We start from the raw sequence: 23,723 nt of genomic DNA on the forward strand, positions 1-23,723 counted from the left end.
GACGAGAATTAATCGGCCAGTTTCGGCAGCAAAAATGCGCTCATAAAATTGTCCGCCATACGTGTGCGAAGTTTTAGTCAAACACTCTTTAAAACATTTAACATTTTCATATGCATGGTGACAAACATTGCACCGCGTTTCGTTGCAAGGTCGTGCGCGCTTGCACGCGAAATTTTGAGCTGTTCGAGCCACGGGCGTAGTCAGGATTTTATTTCGGTATTCCTACCCCCCTATATGTAGGTTCGTGCATCATATGTGCATGTATATATTGTCACGTGGTGGTGACGTTGAATAACACAGTAGCAATACTGTGAACGACAAAACAAACTTTTATTGGGCGAACCTGTGCCCACAAAACAGGCTACACTTATAGCACAACGATAGCGGCGAACACGCTCGGCGATCGTCGAAAATCTGATCAGCGGGTCAAGCGCGTCGGCTTTTATACAGCAATCATCGAATGTTCCAGATTAAACGTTGGGACCCGCATGCCTTCTAAAATGTTCTACACCATTCGTGTCAAGCGATGAAATCAGATAACACAACGTTCGGCGACAACAGACAGCGGGTAGAAGCATCGATAACTTTCCAGAAACTTCGGATACATGCAGGCGCGTCCCGCGCTGTGCGATAACATTTGTTCGGCGGCAAAACTTGTCGCCCGATAGAGACAAGTACACGTGTCAATACCCCCCTCTTAAAAAGCATCGACCCGATGCTGCAAACAAATCAAAGTAATAAGTAAGCACTCATAGCAAAGAATAAAGCAAAATAAGGAAAGTTCGTTAGCGTCCGTAAAATGGTTTCAGACGCACCACGTGGACCACTTCAGGTCGTGCGCGACGTCGCTGTGAATGCGAAATGCCGTCTGGCACGACCTCATAGTCCAGTGCGCCAATACGTCGGATGACCTTGTAGGGTCCGAAATAGCGTCGCAATAGTTTCTCACTCAGTCCCCGTCGGCGTATCGGGGTCCATACCCAAACACGGTCGCCGGGCTGGTACTCGACGAAGCGTCGTCGGAGATTGTAGTGTCGGCTGTCGGTCCTCTGCTGGTTCTTGATTCGCAGGCGGGCGAGCTGTCGGGCTTCTTCGGCGCGCTGGAGATAGGTAGCGACGTCAAGATTCTCTTCGTCCGTTACGTGCGGCAGCATGGCGTCGAGCGTCGTCGTCGGGTCCCTGCCGTAAACCAACTTGAACGGCGTGATCTGTGTTGTTTCTTGCACCGCCGTGTTATAAGCGAATGTTACGTACGGCAGGACGGCATCCCAGGTCTTGTGTTCGACGTCGACGTACATCGCTAGCATGTCGGCGAGGGTCTTATTCAGCCGCTCCGTAAGACCATTCGTCTGCGGGTGGTAAGCCGTTGTCTTCCTGTGCCTTGTCTGACTGTATTTCAGAATGGCTTGGGTGAGCTCCGCTGTAAAGGCCGTTCCTCGGTCGGTGATGAGGACTTCTGGGGCGCCATGTCGCAGCAGGATGTTTTCGACAAAGAATTTCGCCACTTCGGCTGCGCTACCTTTCGGCAGTGCTTTTGTTTCAGCGAAGCGGGTGAGGTAGTCCGTCGCCACGACGATCCACTTATTTCCGGTTATTGACGTCGGAAAGGGTCCCAGCAAGTCCATCCCGATCTGCTGGAATGGTCGGCAAGGAGGCTCGATTGGCTGTAGTAATCCGGCTGGCCTTGTCGGCGGTGTCTTGCGTCGCTGACAGTCTCGGCATGTTCTGACATAACGGGTGACGTCGGCGGTCAGGCGCGGCCAATAATACTTTTCTTGTATCCTCGATAGTGTCCGGGAAAATCCGAGGTGTCCAGCGGTCGGATCGTCATGTAGGGCATGCAATACTTCTGGACGAAGTCCTGACGGGACAACAAGAAGGTAATTGGCGCGGACTGGCGAGAAGTTCTTCTTCACGAGTAGACTGTCTTGAAGCGTGAAGGAAGATAATCCGCGCTTAAATGCCCTGGGGACAACGTCGGTGTGCCCTTCCAAATAATCGACGAGGCCTTTAAGTTCCGGGTCCGCTCGTTGTTGTTCAGCGAAGTCTTCCGCGCTTATTATTCCAAGGAAGGCGTCGTCATCCTCGTCATCTTGCGGCGGCGGGTCAATGGGGGCGCGTGATAGGCAATCGGCGTCTGAGTGTTTTCGTCCGGACTTGTATGTTACCGTGACGTCATATTCTTGTAGTCTGAGGCTCCACCGTGCCAGCCGTCCTGAAGGGTCCTTTAAGTTAGCTAGCCAACACAATGCATGATGGTCACTGACGACTTTGAATGGCCTGCCATAGAGGTAAGGGCGGAATTTAGCTATAGCCCAAATGATGGCGAGGCATTCCTTTTCAGTCGTAGAATAGTTGCTTTCCGCTTTTGACAGCGACCGGCTAGCATACGATATCACCCTTTCAAGTCCTTCTTTCCTCTGGACTAGGACGGCACCGAGGCCTAGGCTACTGGCGTCAGTGTGGATTTCGGTATCGGCGTCCTCGTCGAAGTGTGCAAGTACCGGCGGCGACTGCATGCGTCGTTTGAGTTCTTGAAATGCCTTGGCCTGCGGCGTTTCCCACTTGAACGCGACATCACATTTGGTTAGATGTGTTAGCGGCTCCGCGATGCGTGAGAAGTCCTTGACAAAGCGCCTATAGTAGGCACACATGCCAAGGAATCTGCGCACTGCCTTCTTGTCGGTTGGCTGCGGGAACTTTGCGATGGCAGCTGTCTTCTGTGGGTCGGGGCGTACTCCTGATTTGCTGATCACGTGGCCTAGGAACAAAAGCTCATCGTAAGCGAAGCGGCACTTTTCCGGCTTCAGAGTGAGCCCTGATGACTTGATGGCTTCTAACACTGTCGCAAGCCGCCTAAGGTGATCGTCGAAATTTCCGGCGAAGACAACGACGTCGTCCAGGTAAACAAGGCACGTCTGCCACTTCAGTCCGGCTAACACCGTGTCCATGACGCGCTGAAACGTTGCAGGCGCCGAGCACAGTCCGAATGGCATGACCTTGAACTCGTAGAGGCCGTCTGGCGTGATGAAGGCAGTCTTTTCGCGATCTCTCTCGTCGACTTCTATTTGCCAGTAGCCAGACTTGAGGTCCATCGACGAGAAGTATTTAGCGTTGCAGAGCCGATCCAATGCGTCGTCTATCCGTGGAAGGGGGTACACATCCTTCTTCGTGATCTTGTTCAGTCGACGATAGTCGACGCAGAAGCGTAGGGTTCCGTCCTTTTTCTTTACCAGGACTACAGGAGAGGCCCACGGGCTTTTCGACGGCTGGATGATGTCGTCGCGCAGCATTTCGTCGACTTGTTGCCTAATAGCTTCACGTTCTCGCGTCGAAACTCGGTAAGGGCTCTGGCGGAGTGGTCGAGCGCTCTCTTCGGTTATTATGCGATGCTTTGCAACTGGTGTTTGTCGAATCCTCGAGGACGTCGAAAAGCAGTCTTTGTATCGTCGGAGAAGACTTCTGATCAGTTGCTGCTTACTCATAGGAAGACTTGGATTCACGTCGAAGTCTGGTTCGGGGACAATGCTCATCGGGGTAGATGCGGCTGAATCCGAGAGGACAAAGGCATTGCTGGTTTCCACAATTTCCTCGATGTATGCGATTGTCGTGCCCTTGTTGATGTGCTTGAACTCTTGGCTGAAGTTGGTGAGCATAACTTCCACCTGCCCTCCGTGGAGTCGAGCGATCCCTCTTGCGACGCAAATTTCACGGTCGAGCAGTAGATGTTGGTCGCCCTCGATGACGCCTTCTATGTCAGCGGGTGTTTCAGTGCCGACGGAAATAATAATGCTGGCGCGCGGCGGGATGCTCACTTGATCTTCGAGCACACTCAAGGCGTGGTGACTACGACAGCTCTCCGGCGGTATCGCTTGATCTTGTGACAGCGTTATCGACTTCGACTTCAGGTCGATGACTGCGCCATGTTGATTCAAGAAGTCCATGCCGAGAATGACGTCTCGTGAACACTGTTGGAGGACAACGAAGGTGGCAGGGTAAGTCCGGTCATGAACGGTAATTCTTGCCGTGCAGATCCCAGTCGGCGTAATCAGGTGTCCTCCAGCGGTGCGTATTTGAGGGCCTTCCCATGCAGTCTTAACTTTCCTCAACTGGGCGGCGATGGATCCACTCATGACGGAGTAATCGGCTCCTGTGTCTACTAAGGCGGTGACTGCGTGGCCGTCGAGAAGCACGTCGAGGTCGGTGGTTCTTTGTCTTGCGTTACAGTTAGGTCTCGGCGTCGGATCACGGCTGCGTCGTGTTGAACTGAAGCTGGAACGTCGCGTCGTAAAGTAGTCTTTCGTCGGTGTAGTCTTGGCTTCCTGACTTCGTCGGGACGGCGGCGTGTCGTCATTAGGTCGTGGAGATGGTTTCTTCGTCGTCTTCGTCGGCGGCGGAGGATCTTCGTCAGTTCGACGAACAGCAACCGCACCTCCATCGGTTGCTGCTTTTAGTTTTCCGGATACGGGCTCGCTGACCGGCCCCGGGCTGGGCCAGTGTATGGTCGGCGCTGCGGCGACAGGTAGCGGCCTGGTGATGGTGAACGCGACGGTCGTCGAGAGCTCCATTGAGTAGCGGCGAGGTAGTCGGCGATATCGCGAGGGCGTTCACCTCGCTGTGGGCGCGGAGCATTGACGGCGAAACCTCGCAGTCCCATCTCCCGGTATGGGCATCGGCGATACACATGGCCGGCTTCTCCGCAGTGATAGCAGAGCGGACGGTGGTCGGGGGCTCGCCAAATGTCCGTCTTCCTCGCGTAGGTGCGCTGGGCGACGGGTGGGCGTGCTGGCGGCGGCGGCGGCGGACGACGGAATTGCGTCGTTGCAGGGCCCTGGCGTGGTCGCGGAGGGGGGCCTTGACGGCGTGCGACGGCGGCGTAGGTCATCGCTTCTGGCTGGGGCTGCAGTAATTGAGGTTGCACCTCAGGAACACCAAGCGATCGCTGAACCTCATCTTTCACGATGTCAGCGATCGAAGCTACTTGAGGCTGCGACGAAGGCAGGACCTTGCGCAGTTCTTCGCGCACAATGGCCCTGATGGTCTCTTGAAGGTCGTCCGAACCCAGTCCTTGGATGGCATACTGCGGCGTGTGCCCCTGGCGGTTATATTGCCGGGTGCGCATCTCCAGAGTTTTCTCGATCGTCGATGCCTCTGCAGAAAACTCAGCCACAGTCTTTGGTGGGTTACGAATAAGTCCGGCGAAAAGGTCTTGCTTGACGCCGCGCATCAGGAAGCGAACTTTTTTCTCCTCCGACATTTCCGGGTCGGCGTGCCGGAAAAGACGGGCCATTTCCTCCGTGAAGATCGCGATCGTCTCGTTTGGCAGCTGCACTCTAGTTTCTAGTAGAGCTTGGGCTCGCTCTTTTCGCACGACGCTTGTAAACGTGTGCAAGAAGCCGCTTCGGAAAAGGTCCCACGTCGTTAAGGTGGCTTCCCGATTCTCGAACCACGTCCTGGCGGCGTCTTCCAATGCGAAATAGACATGCCGCAGCTTGTCGTCGCTGTCCCAACTGTTAAACTTAGCGACCCTCTCATACGTTTCGAGCCAGGTTTCCGGGTCCTCGAATGTTGATCCGCGGAACGTCGGAGGTTCCCTGGGCTGCTGCAGCACGATGGGGGACGCTGGGGCTGCCATTGGGGTTGCCTTGTCCACAATCTTCTTGGTCTCCTCAGGTAGAAGTCCGTGCTCCGGGGGCAGCTGTTGAAGACGGCGGCTTGCTCGATGCTCCGGGACTACGTTGGTGTTCTCTTTGCGCTCCGGGCTTGGATCACGGCTTGTCGGGGGCGTCCGGTACATGAACGAAAAGCACCTCCACCAGATGTCACGTGGTGGTGACGTTGAATAACACAGTAGCAATACTGTGAACGACAAAACAAACTTTTATTGGGCGAACCTGTGCCCACAAAACAGGCTACACTTATAGCACAACGATAGCGGCGAACACGCTCGGCGATCGTCGAAAATCTGATCAGCGGGTCAAGCGCGTCGGCTTTTATACAGCAATCATCGAATGTTCCAGATTAAACGTTGGGACCCGCATGCCTTCTAAAATGTTCTACACCATTCGTGTCAAGCGATGAAATCAGATAACACAACGTTCGGCGACAACAGACAGCGGGTAGAAGCATCGATAACTTTCCAGAAACTTCGGATACATGCAGGCGCGTCCCGCGCTGTGCGATAACATTTGTTCGGCGGCAAAACTTGTCGCCCGATAGAGACAAGTACACGTGTCAATATGTACACACAAACTAAAAATTTCGGGGGGTTAGAATCCTACCCCCCTACGGCAACGCCAATGATTCGAGCGTAGCCTGCATTAAAGAGTGCCACCTTGCTCAGCGCTTGCGAACAGTTGGGGCATGACGTTCGCAACAAACAGAGCAAATGGAGCACCGCGCGGCCTCCTGCGGGCGCGAGAAGTGGCTTCGCTGCATAGCTGGGACATAATGGCGAACCAATGCGCAACTCTGCTTCAGAGCATGTACACTAACTCCCTTAGCATGTACAGGGGAAGTGCACGGTGACATTTTTGAAGTCAGGGAAGCATAGAACAAAATTGTTTTGGGGGAAGACTGAGGAACATCTATGAAAAGAAATGCGCGGCCAAAGTGCAGCAATATCTGTACCAAGAAATAGTGGACACGGAATAGAGAAAGAGCTCGATGAGGTTGCAAACAAGTACAGGGTAACTGAAAGTGTAAACAGAAAACCCGGACTCATCGAAAAGAAAGTTGGCGAAGCAAAGACGGCAAATTGGATGCGAATGATGAAAAAGAAAATTTAAAAATGGAGGTTTGCAAGTAGGGCAAGAAATAACTCAGCAAGGAATATCTGTACGACAACACAAGTGGTCGCGCTTTCATACTTGAAGCGCTAGCTGACTCGCTGAAGAGCGAAACGTGCCGCACCATTATTTTCTCAACAGCGTTGTGCCTACGGCCGCAAAAGTGCGCGCACACACCTCGGGACACCGAACTGCAGTGACAAAAGCGTTCGCCCAGCAGGAACCGCGTAGTGAACGTCCCCTCTCCACAGCAACTGGTAATCAAATCAGATGAGACGGTTAACTGGTCAGCGGTCGAGATCAGCAAGATAGGTTTAGAGCGGAAGAAAAAAGCAGGGAAGAGATGGAGTCGGGGTTGCTACGGGCGTATGTTTTAATAAAGAGAGAGAGAAATAATGTGAAGCATAGATAGACAAAATGCTAGACTGCAACAGGTAAGGCCTGGTTAGTGCAAACAGGCTGCGGGACCATATGTCGCCAGCCGTTTTCAAAGGCGACGCCATCATGAATTGTCGGTCCTTATCGCCGTGCGGGTTGCTGCGCTCACGTGGTTCAGACAACGCGAGGGCGAAAGCCTTGCTCGCTCTTCCTGCATCGCGTTGCGTCTTCCTGCATGGAGACGGGGCAAAGGTGCGCGAACGTCTGTCACATCGACCTCCGAATCATACTTTCCTCGTTATTTCTTGCGCTAAGTACACTACAGGCACGAGGAACGCATTGACATTCAACTGGAGAACATACCTTGCTGGTGAAGCAGCGCACTGACACGGACACAGTGAAGACAAACAGGAAAAGACGACACTCGCTGCACTCGCTGTTTGTCTTCACTGTGTCCGTGTCAGTGCGCTGCTTCACCAGCAAGGTATGATGATCACTCACCAACTAGCCCAACTTTCCACTTTACTGAACTGGAGAACAATGTGCCCATTTGCTCCAGTCTTGTATTATGCGCAAATAGTACAGTGGAAACAAATTGCTTCCCATTCCTCGCCTTGAAAATCACATAGCAGCTACGATGTGCGCCTACAGTAGTTATGCTAGGCTCAACAACTGCGGTCAGCGGTTCTTCGATCTGCTCTATTTGTGACCCTAAAGTAAGCTTACTTCAAGGAAAATAAGTAAACACAAATACGCGATGATAGCCATTCTATTTGCTCGCAGCAAGCAGAAACACATCGCACCTGCGCAGCGGAACGCAGCATCTTTCACAGCACGAACTGCGATCCATCGAAACACACGCCCAACCAGGCGCTCTATTCTCTTGATTTCAAGACGTTCCCGGACACTCGTAGCGAGCGGTCGCATCGCCCCTCGCTCCGACGACTACGGCTCGCCCGCCACCTCTCGCGCGCGCACGTCTCCGCCTTCGACCGTGCTCATGAACGCAGCCCTTTTCAGGGCTCACACGGCAGCTGGCAAGACCTACTGAGCCACGCTACCGCACGGAGGCCCCATCTCATGGGCGACACTCCGAAGAAGCAGCAGAGGAAGATGAAGCCAGTTCCTGGCTCCACCGACGACCCGGAGTCCAGACAAACCCTGCAGCACCACCCACGAGGACGGCAACCACGCACCGGCAGATCGCCTCCTGCCTTGCGATTGGAGCGTGGGCTAAAAGCGAGTCGACCGCACCAGACGAGGGTCCGTGCGCGATGGCGGTGGTTCCTCCCGTCGATCACGAGAATTCCGCCGACGGCCCCTCGTCCAACGACAGCCGGCCGAGAACGCCTACCCCAGTTGCTGAGGGAACAGGGCAGCACTTCCTCAGGGACCCTGCGCTGCCGCTCGCGGCCGCCGAGGACGCCCAAGCCTGCCAGCCGGCAGCGGTACAGCCCAAACAAGCCGCAAGAAGGAGACGCCGCTTCCGACGGTTCGTCCACTTCGAGCCGCACACCCCAGCCGTTGACGGCGGTGTGGCTCATGATACCACCGTCACGGTTCTCTACCGGCCCATCGAGCGCAAAGCTACTTTCCTGGCCCTCTCGCGGGACAGTATCGCCGCTCAGGGGTGCGATCGGAGATGGTTGTTCGGCGCGTTCGTTCGGTTACCGGCGCGCGCGATTGGCCTACTCCGCGCCGACGTCGCCAGCCGCGGGGCGCGGCCACGTTTGTGGTGACGTCAAAATGACGACACGCTCCTGTCAATCATCCTACCACCGAGCATTTCGTCTGCTAGGCACCGAACTCGACGGGAGCTGGGAAGTTTGGAGCGATCATACGTCTTCACATGGCGCGTCTGGAGGATTGGATTGGATCCAACAGGCGCTGCGGTATGGCACGTTTGAATCCAATCCATAGTTTAATTCGAAAAAATGGCGCTTCCGTTGGAAACTTAGGTTGTTGCGCTGGCGTTTCTAGAGGAAGGAGGAGAGCGGGTGGCGGCGCGAAACGCGTTCGAAGAAATGGTAGAAAGTGAATTCCGGCGTCGTTTTTGTTTCTCGAAATAAATAATTCGTTGGTTATACAGAGAAATCGACGCCATCATCGGCGCCAGCGAGCCACTGGAATGTTGTCGCTGCCTCTTGAAAAGTGCGCCACTCTTCCCGTCGTTTTTTTTTTCTTTTTTCTTCTCGCTGTGCGCGACACCACCTAGGGACGACGCAAAGAAGCTAATACTTATAAATTGCAGTAGTCACACGTACTTCTATTTGAAAACGTGTTTGGGCTTGAGAAGAAAAAATATATATTTTTTTAGATAAAGATTTCATTCATTTGGAAGACGAGAAACATTTCGTTTTGTAGTATACTGTCTGCAAGCAGACAAACGACGGCAGTAAACTTCCGGGGAGGTCACCGCTTCCTGATTGGCTGCTCTCTCCGCCCCGCTGTCATAAATTTTGCATACTGCAACTTTGTGACCTTGCAGCAACTGAACAGAACGCGTATCGAACAAAATATTTCCGTTCGCGCCCCAGCTGTGCTCTGTACCAGGCGTGAGACGCGTTCGCGTCAATTTCCATCGAAACGTGGTGGCTGCGGATGTGACGCGCGGCGCCGACTTGGAGCCCCTCCTCGAGGTGTGCGACATCGGCGACGTGGCGGGGCGCCCAAAGGCGCTACACAGCAACTCTTGTGTGGGCATCATCCATGGGGTCGATCCTTCCTTCGATGCCCACACAATCAGGGAAAACCTTGAAGCCCCGTTGCGGTGCTGGCATGCTCACGAAGTCGCGCAAACGTCACCGTCACCTTCGTCGGGAGCGTCGTGCCTACAAACGTGCGGCTCTTCAAGCAACTGCGCGCCGTCCGTGTTCGACTGCCCCGGCCACTTCAATGCGACCGCTGCGGAGTCTTCGGCCCCGCCGGCACCACCTGCTTCCGCGACGCCCGCTGCCTCCGCTGCGGTGAGTCGTATGCCTCAAGAGACTGCCCCGCAGAGAAGCCACGCTGCATCAATTGCGGTGGCCGTCACACAGAACACCTATACAAACTTAGAGAAGGGAAACTGTACCTTCCACAGTGCTACGGAAATAAGCGCAGCGGTGGCGTCGTGAACTAAAGTGTGCGACCACAGGTGGCGCTGTACAACAGGAAACGGACGAAAAACAGGCGTTTGGATTTTGTGGCGGATGGACGTGCTTTTCGGAGCTCCGTGGCGACGACGAAATCATAAGTTTTTGTGCATGCTTTGAGCTTGCTCCTGTTTTTTATTTGCGGGTTTTTTGCATTTAAATAGTAATTGGGGGGTTTTCCTTTTCTTTCCCTTTTTTGTCGCTCGTATTTCGGGTGCGCGGGTGTGCTTCGTGTAAATTTGTTTTGCAGGATGATTAGAGCGTCCTTTCGTGCCACGTGTTCCAACACGTGCAGCCGGGTGGGAAGTTGAGTGTTTGTAGTCTTTAACTAGTAGCTTGGAAGTGGCAAGACAAATAGCTATTAGCGGTTTTACTGTGCGTGTTTGGTAGAAAAGTGAGAGCGTGGCCGCGTGGTTGAGCGCGTGCGAGAGCGTGTCATACCTACGGTCTCCGCGACATTGTTTATTTTTGAAACAGTGGTGACAGTTGCTTTGCGGCATTTTGAGGATTTGGATCCTGTGCGTATCGTTTTTTTCTAAAAGGCACGTGCTCTGCATTGATATAGTATTATAGTATTTGCAAAAAGCCGTGCAATACATGGCGAGAAAGCCGGTAAAGCAGGCAGTACGGGGGGGGGGGGGTCCCTCAAGGCAGATGAGGGGCGGGTGAGAATGGAGAGGGCGTCGAAACAACCTGCACACAATGTGATGTCGATACTAGGCTGCAGAAAATGGAGGCTTTCCACGAAGAGCTTCTCAAACAGGTGCAAGAGCTCAAAAATGAGCTAAACAGTGAGCGTGAGGCAAGGAAGGTAGTTGAAAAAAGGCTTGAAGCAGCCGAGGAAAAGCTGAACAGGGCCGCCATTGTGAACGACAATGTGCGTGAAAATGGAACGCAGACCCCCGACGCGACACGCGAGGGAGGGTCAGAGAAATACGTCGAATGCAGGCAGGGTGATGAAGGGTTAGCTGGAAAGAGCAGCACCTACCTTGAGGCCGCTACGCGGAAAAAGCAGGAGCCCAGGGGACAATCCCCCTTGTCAAGACCGCATCACGCGGAAAATGACAAAGGGAAGCAGGGAGAGGTAGGAGAAAGTGAAATGGTCATTATCGCTGGCGATTCAAACCTGGCTGGGTGCTCAAAAGCAATTGTGGAGAGGGTGAAAGGCGACAGAAGAGTGGCGGTAGGGACATTTCCAGGGCGCACACTTGGTTCTATCATGGAGCGAGCAAAAGAAAAGCTCGCGGAAAATGCCCACGTGCGCAACCTCGTCATAGTAGCAGGTGGGCTAAATGACGTCCTGAACAGGAAAGGGCCAGGACTAGCCCAGCGCTTGGCGAAGGGGGTGGACGACTTGCGTGAGCTATCCCCTCAGGTGCAGATCGTGGTGTGCACGGTACCGGAGGTGCCTGTGCGTGACAGTCACGTACGAAGAGCCGTAGTGGCTGCTAATGAGGCAATCTGGAAAATGAGCCGACAGAAAGGCTTCGAGGTTGCCGAAAAAAACAGGGAAGTGAGAAGTTGTGGTGGTTTTAAACGAGACGGGATCCACTTCAATTACAGGTTAGCACGAGAAGTGGGCTGGCGACTTGGTGGTCGAGCTGTTGCTTTTTTAGGGGGCCCGCAGGCGTTCAGGAGGTCAGAGTAGATAGTAATGAGGAAGGTCCCCTAGGGGAACATCAGAAGAGCATCGCCGTCGATAATAGAAAAAGGAGGAAAACAAGAAAAAGAGCTCGCCATGCAATAGGCTACATAAACATGCAGGGCGGCAGAAGAAAGGAAAAGTGGGCAGAGATTGAGGAGCAGTTACACAGAGAACAAATAGGGGTGTATGCGGTTACAGAAACGCACCTTAGAGACTCAGAAGAGCTGCCAGTTATTGAGAATTATGTTTGGGAAGGGTGCAACAGAACTAAGTCGGAAAGAAAGGGAGGGGGAGTCGGAACGCTCATCCATCAGGGAGCCAAATGGAAAAGAGTAAATTCACAATGTCAAGAGCATCTTTGGTTATCAGGTACAATGAGTGGGAAAGAAACTTGGCTGGGTGTTGCGTATTTGTGGGCCGGAAAAAATTGCACAGAGAAGAATAAAGAGTTAGTGGAATGCATAAGCGCTGATATTAAGGGTTTCGGGAGTGGTGCTGAAATTGTCCTATTAGGTGACATGAATGCCCACATACAGGATTTAGATGGCTATACCAACAATAAGGGGAAGTCAATGCTGGACCTTTGTGAGCAACATAACCTCGTGATCGTGAATACAGGGCCTAAGTGTGAAGGACAGGTCACGTAGGCAGTGGGAAACCGGCAATCAACCATTGATTACTGTCTGATGACAGAAAGAATTCATGATAAGTTGAGAGAAATGGTCATCGATGAGGAAGGGTTTAACAGCATAGGGAGTGACCATAAACGCATCATATTGAAAATGGGATATGTAGTTGGGAAAGAGAGCAAGGAGAGCAAAATGCCCAGTCCAAATTTGAACGCTGAACAAATAGCAAATACAATCACTAGAGTTGAGGAAGAACTTGGCAAATGGCCAAGTATGGAGTGGGAATATGGTGAGCTTCTAAGTGTAATAACGACAGAAATACGGAAAGAGAAACAACATGTTCGTTGGAAAGGAAAAAAGAAACCAAAAAGCTGGTGGAACAAGGAGATACGAGAAGCGATCGCCGAACGACAGAAAGCATCTCGAGAGCACAGGCAGGCAAAGAAGCCGCAGTTGTCACAGGATGAAGTAACTAGTAAATGGGAAATATACCGGGAGAAAAAGTCTATGGTTCAAATACTGGTGCAAGCAAAATTAAAAGGTGAAATTGAACGTTGGTTGTCAGAAATACGTGAGAAAAAGAAGGCCGCACCTAGAATATTTTGGAACCACATAAAATTATTAGGCAGGAAGTCAACAACAATACAACAACATATCCTAGACGAAGATGAAAGCAGACTGGAAGGAGAAGCGGCAATAAATTACATCCGAAAAATAACAGCCGAATCTTTCCAAGGCAATGACGAGGTTGTATTTGAGGAAAAAAAGAGCATGAAAGAGACCCAGGAAAAGGAGCTGGTTCTGACAAATTTAAACTGGAAGAAAGCGGAAGAGAAAATTCCTAAGCGCACAGCCACAGGGCTAGAAGAGGTTCCCGTTAAGCTGAATAATGAACTAGGACCAAAAAGCAAGGAAGCTCTGGTGAAAGCTCACTACTTTTCGAAGCGAGATCGGGATGCCTTAGAACATGCACCTATAAAGCGAGATATAAGAAGGAAGAAGAAGCATGTGCTTGCTGCGGTAAAGCTAGGGAAACGACGGAGCATATTTTATTAGAATGTGAAGACGTCTACCCAGCGGTCGATTTAGGCACCACTGGCCTCCTTGAAGCCCTTGGGTTCAGCGGGAGCAGTGGTAAAGCAAACAGGTACGCAATAGACATTAGTAAGAGGCGATTGGAGGATTGGTGGAAGAAAAGTAGGGAAACGACAAAAGACGGAGACGTACAAAAGCACAATTCGCAATAGGGGATCAGAAAGTTTGGACGCGGTAGTTCATAGTGTTCTTTTTTTCTTTTTTCATTGGTTAACCTAGGTAGGATATTAGGCAGCATAGTAGCAAGAGCTTGGTGGCGCAACCCACCGCCCCGTTCCAAAGGGGACGCTCATAACATCCATCCATCCATCCACCCCATCCGGAAACGGGGTTTTCCACAGTATGGCCGCTTTACCAGGTGTTCTGTGGCTTTACTGGGTTTCTGGCTGCTGCGCCTCGATCGTGCTCCCGCCAGTTTAGTTGCTGTGTGGCAAACGTAGCGCCTACATATTATATATATGTAGGCGCTATGTTTGCCACACAGCAACCAAACTGGCGGGAGCACGATCAAGGCGCTGCAGAATACATGTAGCGCTGAGTCATATCGAGTTAAGGCACACTCCGAACTGGCTTTTAAGGGCATCCCGAGTGGTTTTTCGTTTATTACGCCGCCGTTACCACGAGTTGTGCCGCCGCGCTCCAGCTGTTGCATTTCGTGTAGGGCTACTGACAGAATGTGGTTTCCAGGTGGCACGATGGCCTCGACTGGAATAAACGCACACGACACCAAAGATTGAGTAAGCCTGAAAATATTTTATTTGCATTTTACAAGTAAAACAAAAAGCACACGTCTACGCATCCACACAAACGCGGTTACATAGTCAAGAACATAGTCAAGAAATGGCTCATTAATAAGGGTAGCACAAACGCACAAGAAAGAAGACCTAAGCTACAAAACGTACGGTCGGCTGCTAAGTATAATAATTTCCCTGTCACCGCGTGTCACTTTTATACAGCATCTTTACAGCACTACCAGGCCGGGTAGTTTGGCGGAAAGAACGCAACAGCTTACGGCCGTCAGCTGCTTCTTCCTTATGGGTGTCATAATTATCCTAACCTCCGCATCAACGTCGTGCAAGTCCGCATACAGGTATCTGTATCTGAACCATATGTGCCAGCTTAATACATGTGTAGTGAAATTATGATAACCACTGCGTCTTATCAAACGTATTGGTTTTGCAAATGCGCATTACAGCTGACGGAACGACATACTGTAAGTGAATCACAAGAGAACAAGGACAAAAGGAGGATACAACACTTGAAGAAGAAATGAAGAATTAGTAGGCGTACAGCAAACAAGCGATGACGGAGAACACACAATGATGCATCGGGTGTTCTGTGACATCGGTTTGCGTACTTACGGTGTTATGGAGATCAACGGCATAAAAACGTACCTTCAAGCGTACTCCCTCAACCTCCGCCGCATTCATTATGATAATCAACGCCTAAACAAAATGAGGCACTATTTTTTGCCAAGAGTAGACCTCTTTAGAGCAAGTCTATGTAACGACTCGCAGACGAAACCAGCATGCTTTCGAAAATGTTTTACCGCCGTAGTATTCGAACGCCAACGGCCAGGAAACACATCGATACCAATAGGCTGTCGGCTGTCGGTGGTTAATCAAGTACAAAAACCTTGACGCTATGACTAAAAAGCACCTTCAACAATCAAATAAAAAAAAATCAACTGCCTATTTGCCTGAGGTAAAAAAACATCCTTAGACACCTCGATTGTTTATGTCAATGGTTTGTGTAAAGTAAGAAATTCAGCATGTTCAGCGTCCCTAGCAGAAAAAGAACAAATTAAAGTATGCGACCAAATTACAGTAGCTCAACTTGCGCTTACGCTGAAACACGCCTCGATTGAGTTTTCGCCCTCTGTGGCCATTTGTTGAACTTCAGAGTGTGCGGGGCCTGGCCGTCACTCGACGACTGAGCCGAGCTGTCCCGAGTGGCAGCGCGAGAGAAAGGCGGCCGTGTTGCTGTCGTCGTCCGAGCGGCCCCTTTCGCGTAAGAAAGCGCTAGAGCTGGCTGGCGTCGCATCGACCGAGCCGCATACAGCCGCTCCGTCCACATCTGCTCGCACCCCGCAGGGCCGATCTGACAGTGACGCCCTGCTTGGCCGCAGCAGTGGGGGGAAACTCCCCGGTTTCGGTGGATGGATGGATGGATGTTATGAGCGTCCCCTTTGGAACGGGGCGGTGGCTTGCGCCACCAAGCTCTTGCTACTATGCTGCCTAATATCCTACCTAGGTTAACCAATGAAAAAAGAAAAAAAAAACACTGGCAAAGGTAATTGGCGCCATCTCTGTAATGGGCGAACGCAAAAATCCGTTTCCCTTGCATGGCCTCGTAGATTATCGTGCGCACGCTCGCCGATCCAGGTGGCCTAGCTCTTCCCCCTCCCCAACTCCTCTCCAATCGCCCTCCCTCATTACTACCCTCGCAACTCACTCACCTTCGACTGTCTCCGCGCGCACGCCGAGCGGCCCCACCGGCCCGGAGCCAGCTGAGCCCGCTGCATGACGTTTCATGTTTCGTTATCTGCTGTTATCGCGAAACGTGCGCTGCTGTGCGTTGACCGGCGTGGCTAGTTTCGTCAGTTTCGTGGTCCTCGGTAACTGTGTGCTTGTGCTCCGCGATGTTTCACCCGTTTCACGACTCGTACCGCTCGTGCATCGCGCAGTGGTGCACAAATACCTCAAAAACAAGCCCTGCAAGTTTGTTCCGGGCGCCTAAAGACAACAGGTGAGCGCTCAGACCCAAGGTCATCAGAAGGCGCATGTACACGAACACAGTCCTGTCCATTTGTGTGCTCCATGGGGCTCCGGACGTCGTTGCGCCTTGATTGTGCTACACTTGCCTCTTCCCGGTAGAGAAAGCTGACAAATAGATGTTCCTCCTCATTGTCACCTTGTCTGTGACTTGTGTTTTTCTCTGCCAAGTCTCATTCTGCAACTTCAGTAACTTGCCCAGCTTTCCATACCGCCCTCAGTGCTTTTTCTGCGTATCACGTTCTACAAACGTACTAACAGCTGAAAGATTACTGTTAGTGTTGGTGAACTATGTCAGTAACCCCCGCTGGGAAAACCGCGCGAACAACCTTCATGTGTAGGCATGATACGCTTTCTTTTTCTTCTGGAAAGCATGAGCATTGCAAGTGTCCTACATGTAGATTTTTGCAGTTCGTGTTTATTATACAAAGGAGTGCCCAGTAGGTACGACTTAGTGCCTTAAGAGACGTAATTTTATTGCTAAGCATTGCATTCGGGTCGAAAGAAAAGTCGTGTTGTTGGCTTATTTTACCTGGTCTTTGATTGAGGAATAAGCCTTTCTGCGCATGTTTTCTATGTGCTGCTGCAAAAGCCGACTACCTTCTGTTCCCCTTGCCACCGTTACTCAAGTTGTGGCCAAGTGCAAAGTAATGTGATAATGTGTGTTTCAGTTTTTAGTACAATGCTATTTTTTTTCTGCCATGTTTTTTCAATTTGTTCAGCAGTAATTATGTCACGCATTTCTTATACTTTCGTACAGATTTATAAGTAAGCTCTTTCTTTTGGTATGGCTCTCAATCAAACAATGTTAGCATTTTATTCTATTTTTTAGGTATTTTGAGTGTCATTGTTTTTGCCATTACCAGTGAGCATTCCCTTTTTTATAGTTGTCATGACTATGTCATACATGTCCAGTTTTGTGCAATATCTTAGTGCATATATCAGAAGCTCGTCTACATTTCGGTCTTGAGGACGTTATATAAGAATCTTTTTTTTTATTTGTGTGTACCTAAAACGGCCTTCGCGTTTTCTAGCGCTTTCTTTTGTTATTTCACCGTCTGTGAACTTTTGTGTTTAGTACTCTTGTATATGTCATGCACCTTTCACCTTCGCTCATTTTTTGAGCGTGAATCACACCACATTATTAGTGTGAGCGGCGCGCACTCTCATAACTTAGCCGTCACGCATTTTACGCCGACCTGTCAGGCAGCGTGCTCCACCGCCGCAATCCCGTAGATCACGAGACGCCCCGCATGGTACTTTGCTCCCCGCAAGAGACCCTTGAGTAAACACGAGGAAAGGCTCATCGCACCGATGCCCTGCCATGGTTCCTGGGACTGTAAGAAGAGACCCACGAGTAGACACGGGGGTTCGAGCGAGGCGAGAGAGAAGAGCCGGGCCAGACGAACGAGAGACGCGGCCGAGGAAGGCAGCAACACGCTTCACGCCGACGATCTGCAGATAATAAACAGTTTTCATTTAAGCAAGAATCCAGCCTTTTTCATTTGCTGTCATGGCGCAGCCGACAGGATCTGCAGACGCGTCTTTCCCGAACGAAGAACGAGCGGCCACCACGGAGCCCAGCAGAACGCCATCGGTGAGCTCGGAGTCGACATTCATCTGGACACCGGTGAAATCAACTGTCCGCGACGTTCTCAGCGCCCTGAAAAAGCAACAGCTTACCGACGAGCTGAGAATCCGTGGACTTCCGTGCAGCGGCCGCAAGGACGATCTCGTGACCCGTCTCCAAGACGACAACACTCGCCTCCAGGCCTTGCTGGACACGTCCTCCGACTCAACGACCAGCCAGACCGAAGCTGACGGCAACGACCACGAAAGGGCGGACTCCAAGGCGCCGGCTACGATCGAGAGTCTGCGTGCAGAGGTTGACCAACTGCGACGGCTTCTAACCCAGCAACGCGGGTCACACGCTACGAGTGACACAACGGCGGCACCGAAGCCAACGCAGGCGCAAGCTGGGGACGAAACGGGCTCCCAACGTTTCGACAGGATCCAAGCCCCCGCTACGGCAGCGAACCAACGGCCGGCAGAAGTCAACCGTGACGCACCTCCGCAGCCCTCGCCGGAGAACACCAGCGCCACAGCTCCAGAAGGTACGCCAAGCATGACTGAAATCGTGGCCATGTTCGCACGCGCGCAGCTGCAGATGACGGAAGCGTTGTCGAGAATGTCCGCGCCAGCTCCGCCCGTGCTGATCCAGTCTACGAACGATACCGCGTCCGCCATCCCTGAGTACGACGGTGATGTACAACGAAATGTCCAAACGTGGATCGCGCAGGTGTAACGCATTGCTGCGCTGGCCCACTGGTACCCATCACTGACGCTCGCGACGGCGGCAACCCGGCTGCTGGGTGCCGCAAAGGACTGGCACAGCTCTTACGGTATGGCTTGTGAAACGTGGGACCTTTGGAAGGAAGCACTTGCCTCTCGTTTCGACCGGAAGCTAACAATGCAGGAGTTCTTGGACCTGCAAGCTTGACGAAAACTGCGCAATTCGGAGACCCTAGTGGAGTACATGTACTCTAAAAATGCTCTACTGGACAAGTCTCCGTACCCGCTTGCGAATGAAGAGAGAATTTCGCTGATACTCAGCGGGATCGAAGACGACACCTGGGCGAATCCTCTCGCTGCACAGCCCTGCAGCAGCGTCATTGATTTGATAGACCGCGCAGCGCTGCTCGACTCCAGGCGACGTAAAGCCATAACGACGCAACCAGCGCAGTGCCGACAAGCTCAAGCTGGGCAACAGAGCCAACGAAACCAAATGAGGAGCAGCTACGAGAACAGAGCGGGAGCTGACGACGGACGCCCCGAGCCGAGCGCTCAGTCAATGCGGCGCGAACACCGAGAACCAGTTCGGGCTGCGCGAGCACGAGCCTGCTTTAACTGTGGCAATATGGAACATTTGTCGAGGGAGTGCACCAGACCCAAGACGGAGGCCACAATCCACGCGGAACGACGCCGAGAAGCGAGATATGGTGCAGGCAACGCCGGCACAACCTCCAGGCAAGCCAACTGCTTCCTGCAATCGACGGGCGGCACCCTACCCATCGTGAAGGGCTTCGTTGGGAGCCGAGCGGTGAGAGTCTGCATAGACAGCAGCTCCAACGTCTCTATCCTCGGCGAGAGCTCCGTGGGACCTGAGGTTCATCCCCGACCTTGGACGTCTCCCGAAACGATAGAAGTGCTCGACCGGTGTATCAGACCGGCGAGAGTGGCGACTCTGAATGTGACGATCGGAACATCGAGCGTGCGGCTCGAGGAGGTAGTGATCGCGCCCTTGCCAGGTGCCATGGACCTGATTCTTGGTTCGGACTGGCGCCGCGCTGCGAACGTTGACGTCACGTTCCATCCCACTAACGACGGCACCCTCGTCCCCGTTCAGCCATCGGTGAGTGAGCCATCGGGTGACGCACCAAGCGCACACAGTGCGCATCGCGTCGGAGAGACCCTAATAACAGCCTTTAGCAATCGCAGGGTCCTAGACGAATTACCGGCGAGCGATATCGGCTTCATACAGCTGAACACGAAGGACCCCGGTCCTGACGAAGATTACACCAATCAGATTGAAGAGGCCATATGCAAAATGTCCCGCGACGCAAACGCCGACGAACGAGATGAGCTGCGCTCAATTCTTCATCGTCACCATGAGGCGAGGAAGGACGCGCTGGGGCTCTGCGCTCACGCTGAGCACAGCATCGATCTCAGGGACGATATTCCCGTCGCGTCAAGGCCATACAGATCTTGTCCCGCGGACCGCCAGTTTCAAGAGAGCGATCTCGAATGCCAAAAGTTCCGGGCGGAAGCAGGAACTGTTAAGTCCATCTACGAAGTGGAAGACGACATCGTGGTGAGAAGATCGATCGAGGACGGACGAGCTTGCAAAAGGGTGGTGGTTCCTGCGGCGCTCCGAAGCAGCGTAATGGCAGTCTTTCATGACAACAACGGACACCTCGGAAGCGAGAAAACGAAAGCCTTGGTCCAGTGAAAGTATCGGTGGCCATCTATAGTAAAGGACATCCGCCGCTACATCGAGTCATACCACACGTGCCAGATGATTAACTCACGAACGACACTAGCCGAAGGGTGCCTCAGCCCCAGAGAAGTTCACGAGCCCAATGTTGTCATCTCTCTAGAGCACATGGGTGCCCTGGATGGAGGCGAAGGTTATATCCTAGTATGCATCGACCACGCTACAAGGTACATGGACGCGGCAGCAGTGCCAAGCACATCTTCCAAGTACTACCTGGAATTTCTTACGAACCGGTGGATCCCAGGATTCGGCGTTCCAAACATCATCCTCACGGATCAAGCGAAGGGCTTTGTGAACAAACGAACAACGCAAGTTCACAACAGGCTTGGAATCCACCACATAAACTCTCCTCCGGACATTAGATGTCAGATACGAAGGGCCGTTCAAATTACCGGCACTGACAGGTCCCAACATGGCTGTTATAAGCTGGGCTACCCCCACCCCCGGAAGATCAAACGAAAGAACTGTAAACGTCGATCAGCTGAGGAAGTACAAAGAACGCGCCTTGGACACCGAGGAATTGACATCGACGGACACGTGCGCCTGAGGACAGTCGCAAAGTTTGGGTAGGCCGTGTGAGCGGCGCACACTCTCATCACTTAGCCGTCACACATTTTACGCCGACCTGTCAGGCAGCGTGCTCCACCGCCGCAATGCCGTAGATCACGAGACGCCCCGCATGATACTTTGCTCCCCGCAAGAGACCCTTGAGTAAACACGAGGAAAGGCTCATCGCACCGACGCCCTGCCATGGTTCCTGGGACTGTAAGAAGAGACCCACGAGTAGACACGGGGGTTCGAGCGAGGCGAGAGAGAAGAGCCGGGCCAGACGAACGAGAGACGCGGCCGAGGAAGGCAGCAACACGCTTCACGCCGACGCTCTGCAGATAATAAACAGTTTTGATTTAAGCAAGAATCCAGCCTTTTTCATTTGCTGTCATAAGAAAAATCTTTTTTCGGAAACGAAGTCAATAAAGCGAGACCAAAAGACCACAAGGCCACCAACTTGCCCACGCACGCCGTATCTGTTTCACCCCTTACCTCTGCCACTTGTGCAGTGCGGTTGAGGTGTCCTCAACTGAGAGACAGTTACTGCGCTGCACTTCACCCCAATTTTTCGTTCCCCAAACAAGAATTTCTATCTCTTGATTTCAAGTTGTAGCGCAAAAAACACGAGGACGCAGAAGAGTAAACAGACACACACAGGCGCTTTCTTGTAGCGCTTTTTTGCGCCACAAGAAAAGCTTGGAAATGTTAAACCAACTAAGCCCAAATATGTACACTGATGGGCTCTATTCTCGACACGCATGGCAGTTGCACGGCCGCCATTATCCGCCATGTTGACTCTCTCGATTGACTTTCCAGAGGTCACGCGCCTTGAAATTTGTGCCGGGAAACAAGTTTTGCAACAAACACTTTTGCCTTTTCATAAAGATGACGAAACGTGACGTGGAGCCGCAAACTTTATCGACTAATGCCTTTTTCTGGTCCTTGGCAGCTCTAGTGCGAGTGAAAAACCCTTTACGAGCGTTTCGAAAAATGCTAAGCACCGAAAACGTTCGCGGCGCCACCGACGCACTTTATTGGACAGCGCCCACTTCCGGCTGTGAGCTGCTTCCGTCCACCATGTTCTTCCTGGGCCAGTCCAGCGGCCGAGTTCGACGGCGCTAGCACGCTTGTTTTCTTGCTTGAGCAGTTGTATCGGCTGCAGATTTTCAGCGAATTCCGCACACCTCTCGCTGCCGCAGCAGTCGCCGCCGGAATGCGCGTTAACATGGCGGCCGACGGGAGCCGCCAGGGAAAGCGCGGAGGAACTTGTCGCTGCTTGGCAAAAACCAATGAATTAGTGCGAGTTTAATGCTTTAAAAGGAAAGTGAGCGGTAGCGCGCAAAAGCCCGTGAATTGCACCTGCAATTTCGCGAATATGTGGTTGCTGGTCCGTGATAGCCGCCATGTGAGCTTGCTGATTGGCTGAAGGAATATCCGTCGACGAGCGCCGCAGGAAGGGCCGTTTCGTATGCGTCAATTTGACGGTACGTGACGTTGCGGTGGGTCGCCGTTGCAGAGATTTTCCGGCATAATGTGTGGTGGCCGCGCGAATTACGCTAATGAGCGGCCATGTGCAATGGCGCCCGAAAGGTATGCGTATGGCCGCATTTTTCCCGTCGTTTGGCGCCATGGAAATCTTTTGTTCATAACGCGTGCACATAGTACTTGCATCGCTCTCTGGTGGTGTTGGCCTTCGCGTTTTGGTGCATCACTTTTTTTAAGCGTTTGCTTGTAATATTATTGGTTGAACATTGCAAAACTTCTGCGATGTATTGCATTTTTCACTGCTGTGTTGGCATAGTTATCCAGATTAATAACTTTTCACGCCATCAGAGGTTATAACAACGGCGCCTTCTTAATTTATAAAAAGGAATGTACGTAAGGCGGCGCCTTGATGCGGTTTCCTTCAGCGAGTCCCCGGCTGTGGTGTCTGCTATTCACTAATCATTTCTAATAGCGTCCACGTGACCCGCCATGGCGAAGCCCGCTTGCTCCCTGAGGGCGAGTCTCGCTTCCGGGGTTTCGGTGAAACACCGCTCCCGTGCTTTTTCGTTTTTTTCGCGGCGCGAGCATCGAGTGACACCCTTGTTTGCGCGGCACTTCCGGTTCACCTACTGAAGCGACCGGGGACGAAATTCGAAATAAATCGGAAAAAAGGGAAAATACTACAGTACAATATTGATGGGTTTCATTATAGATATATCAGAGCATAAGTTTAGTTACTATCTGACCTAGTCAAATGTCTGGAGTAATTAGAAATCACTGCTAGCACACCGAAGCGCAGAATCGTAGACATTAGAGACCCGCCACGTGAGCACGACTTTGGCGACATTCCTGGAAACCCGGCAGTAGAAAGCGGAAGTAATGACGTCACTAGTGACGTCACACACAATAAAGTAACGTGACATTCAACTGGCTAATTAATTGAAAACAGTTGCCTCCGAGTTGGATTCGTGCGCTACGTTCGCCTATAGTTAACCTTAAGAACAACAACGCCGAGGTGCGAGTGCCGCTAAGGTTAGGGTCGCCTACTATTATTATTTTATTGCGATAGCAATCATATGGATAAGCCAGGCGCATTTTTGCCATCGCCGCGATAACACCGCGTGCCGTTTCGTTTGTCCACGAGTGAAAAGCTGGCGAGCCGAACGATAGTCGTTGTGGCAATCTGCAAGAC

General features: G+C 52.1%; 1 protein-coding gene across 2 annotated transcripts in view; it reads right to left on the reverse strand.

Annotated features, from left to right (window-relative positions):
- LOC126524289 (sedoheptulokinase-like) overlaps positions 1-23,723 on the reverse strand; it is a 265,319-nt gene that overhangs the window by 129,861 nt on the left and 111,735 nt on the right. The gene's annotated exons all lie outside the window — the stretch shown is intronic.

The sequence above is a fragment of the Dermacentor andersoni genome, chromosome 3 (assembly GCF_023375885.2).
Source record: "Dermacentor andersoni chromosome 3, qqDerAnde1_hic_scaffold, whole genome shotgun sequence".
NCBI classification, from domain to species: domain Eukaryota; kingdom Metazoa; phylum Arthropoda; class Arachnida; order Ixodida; family Ixodidae; genus Dermacentor; species Dermacentor andersoni.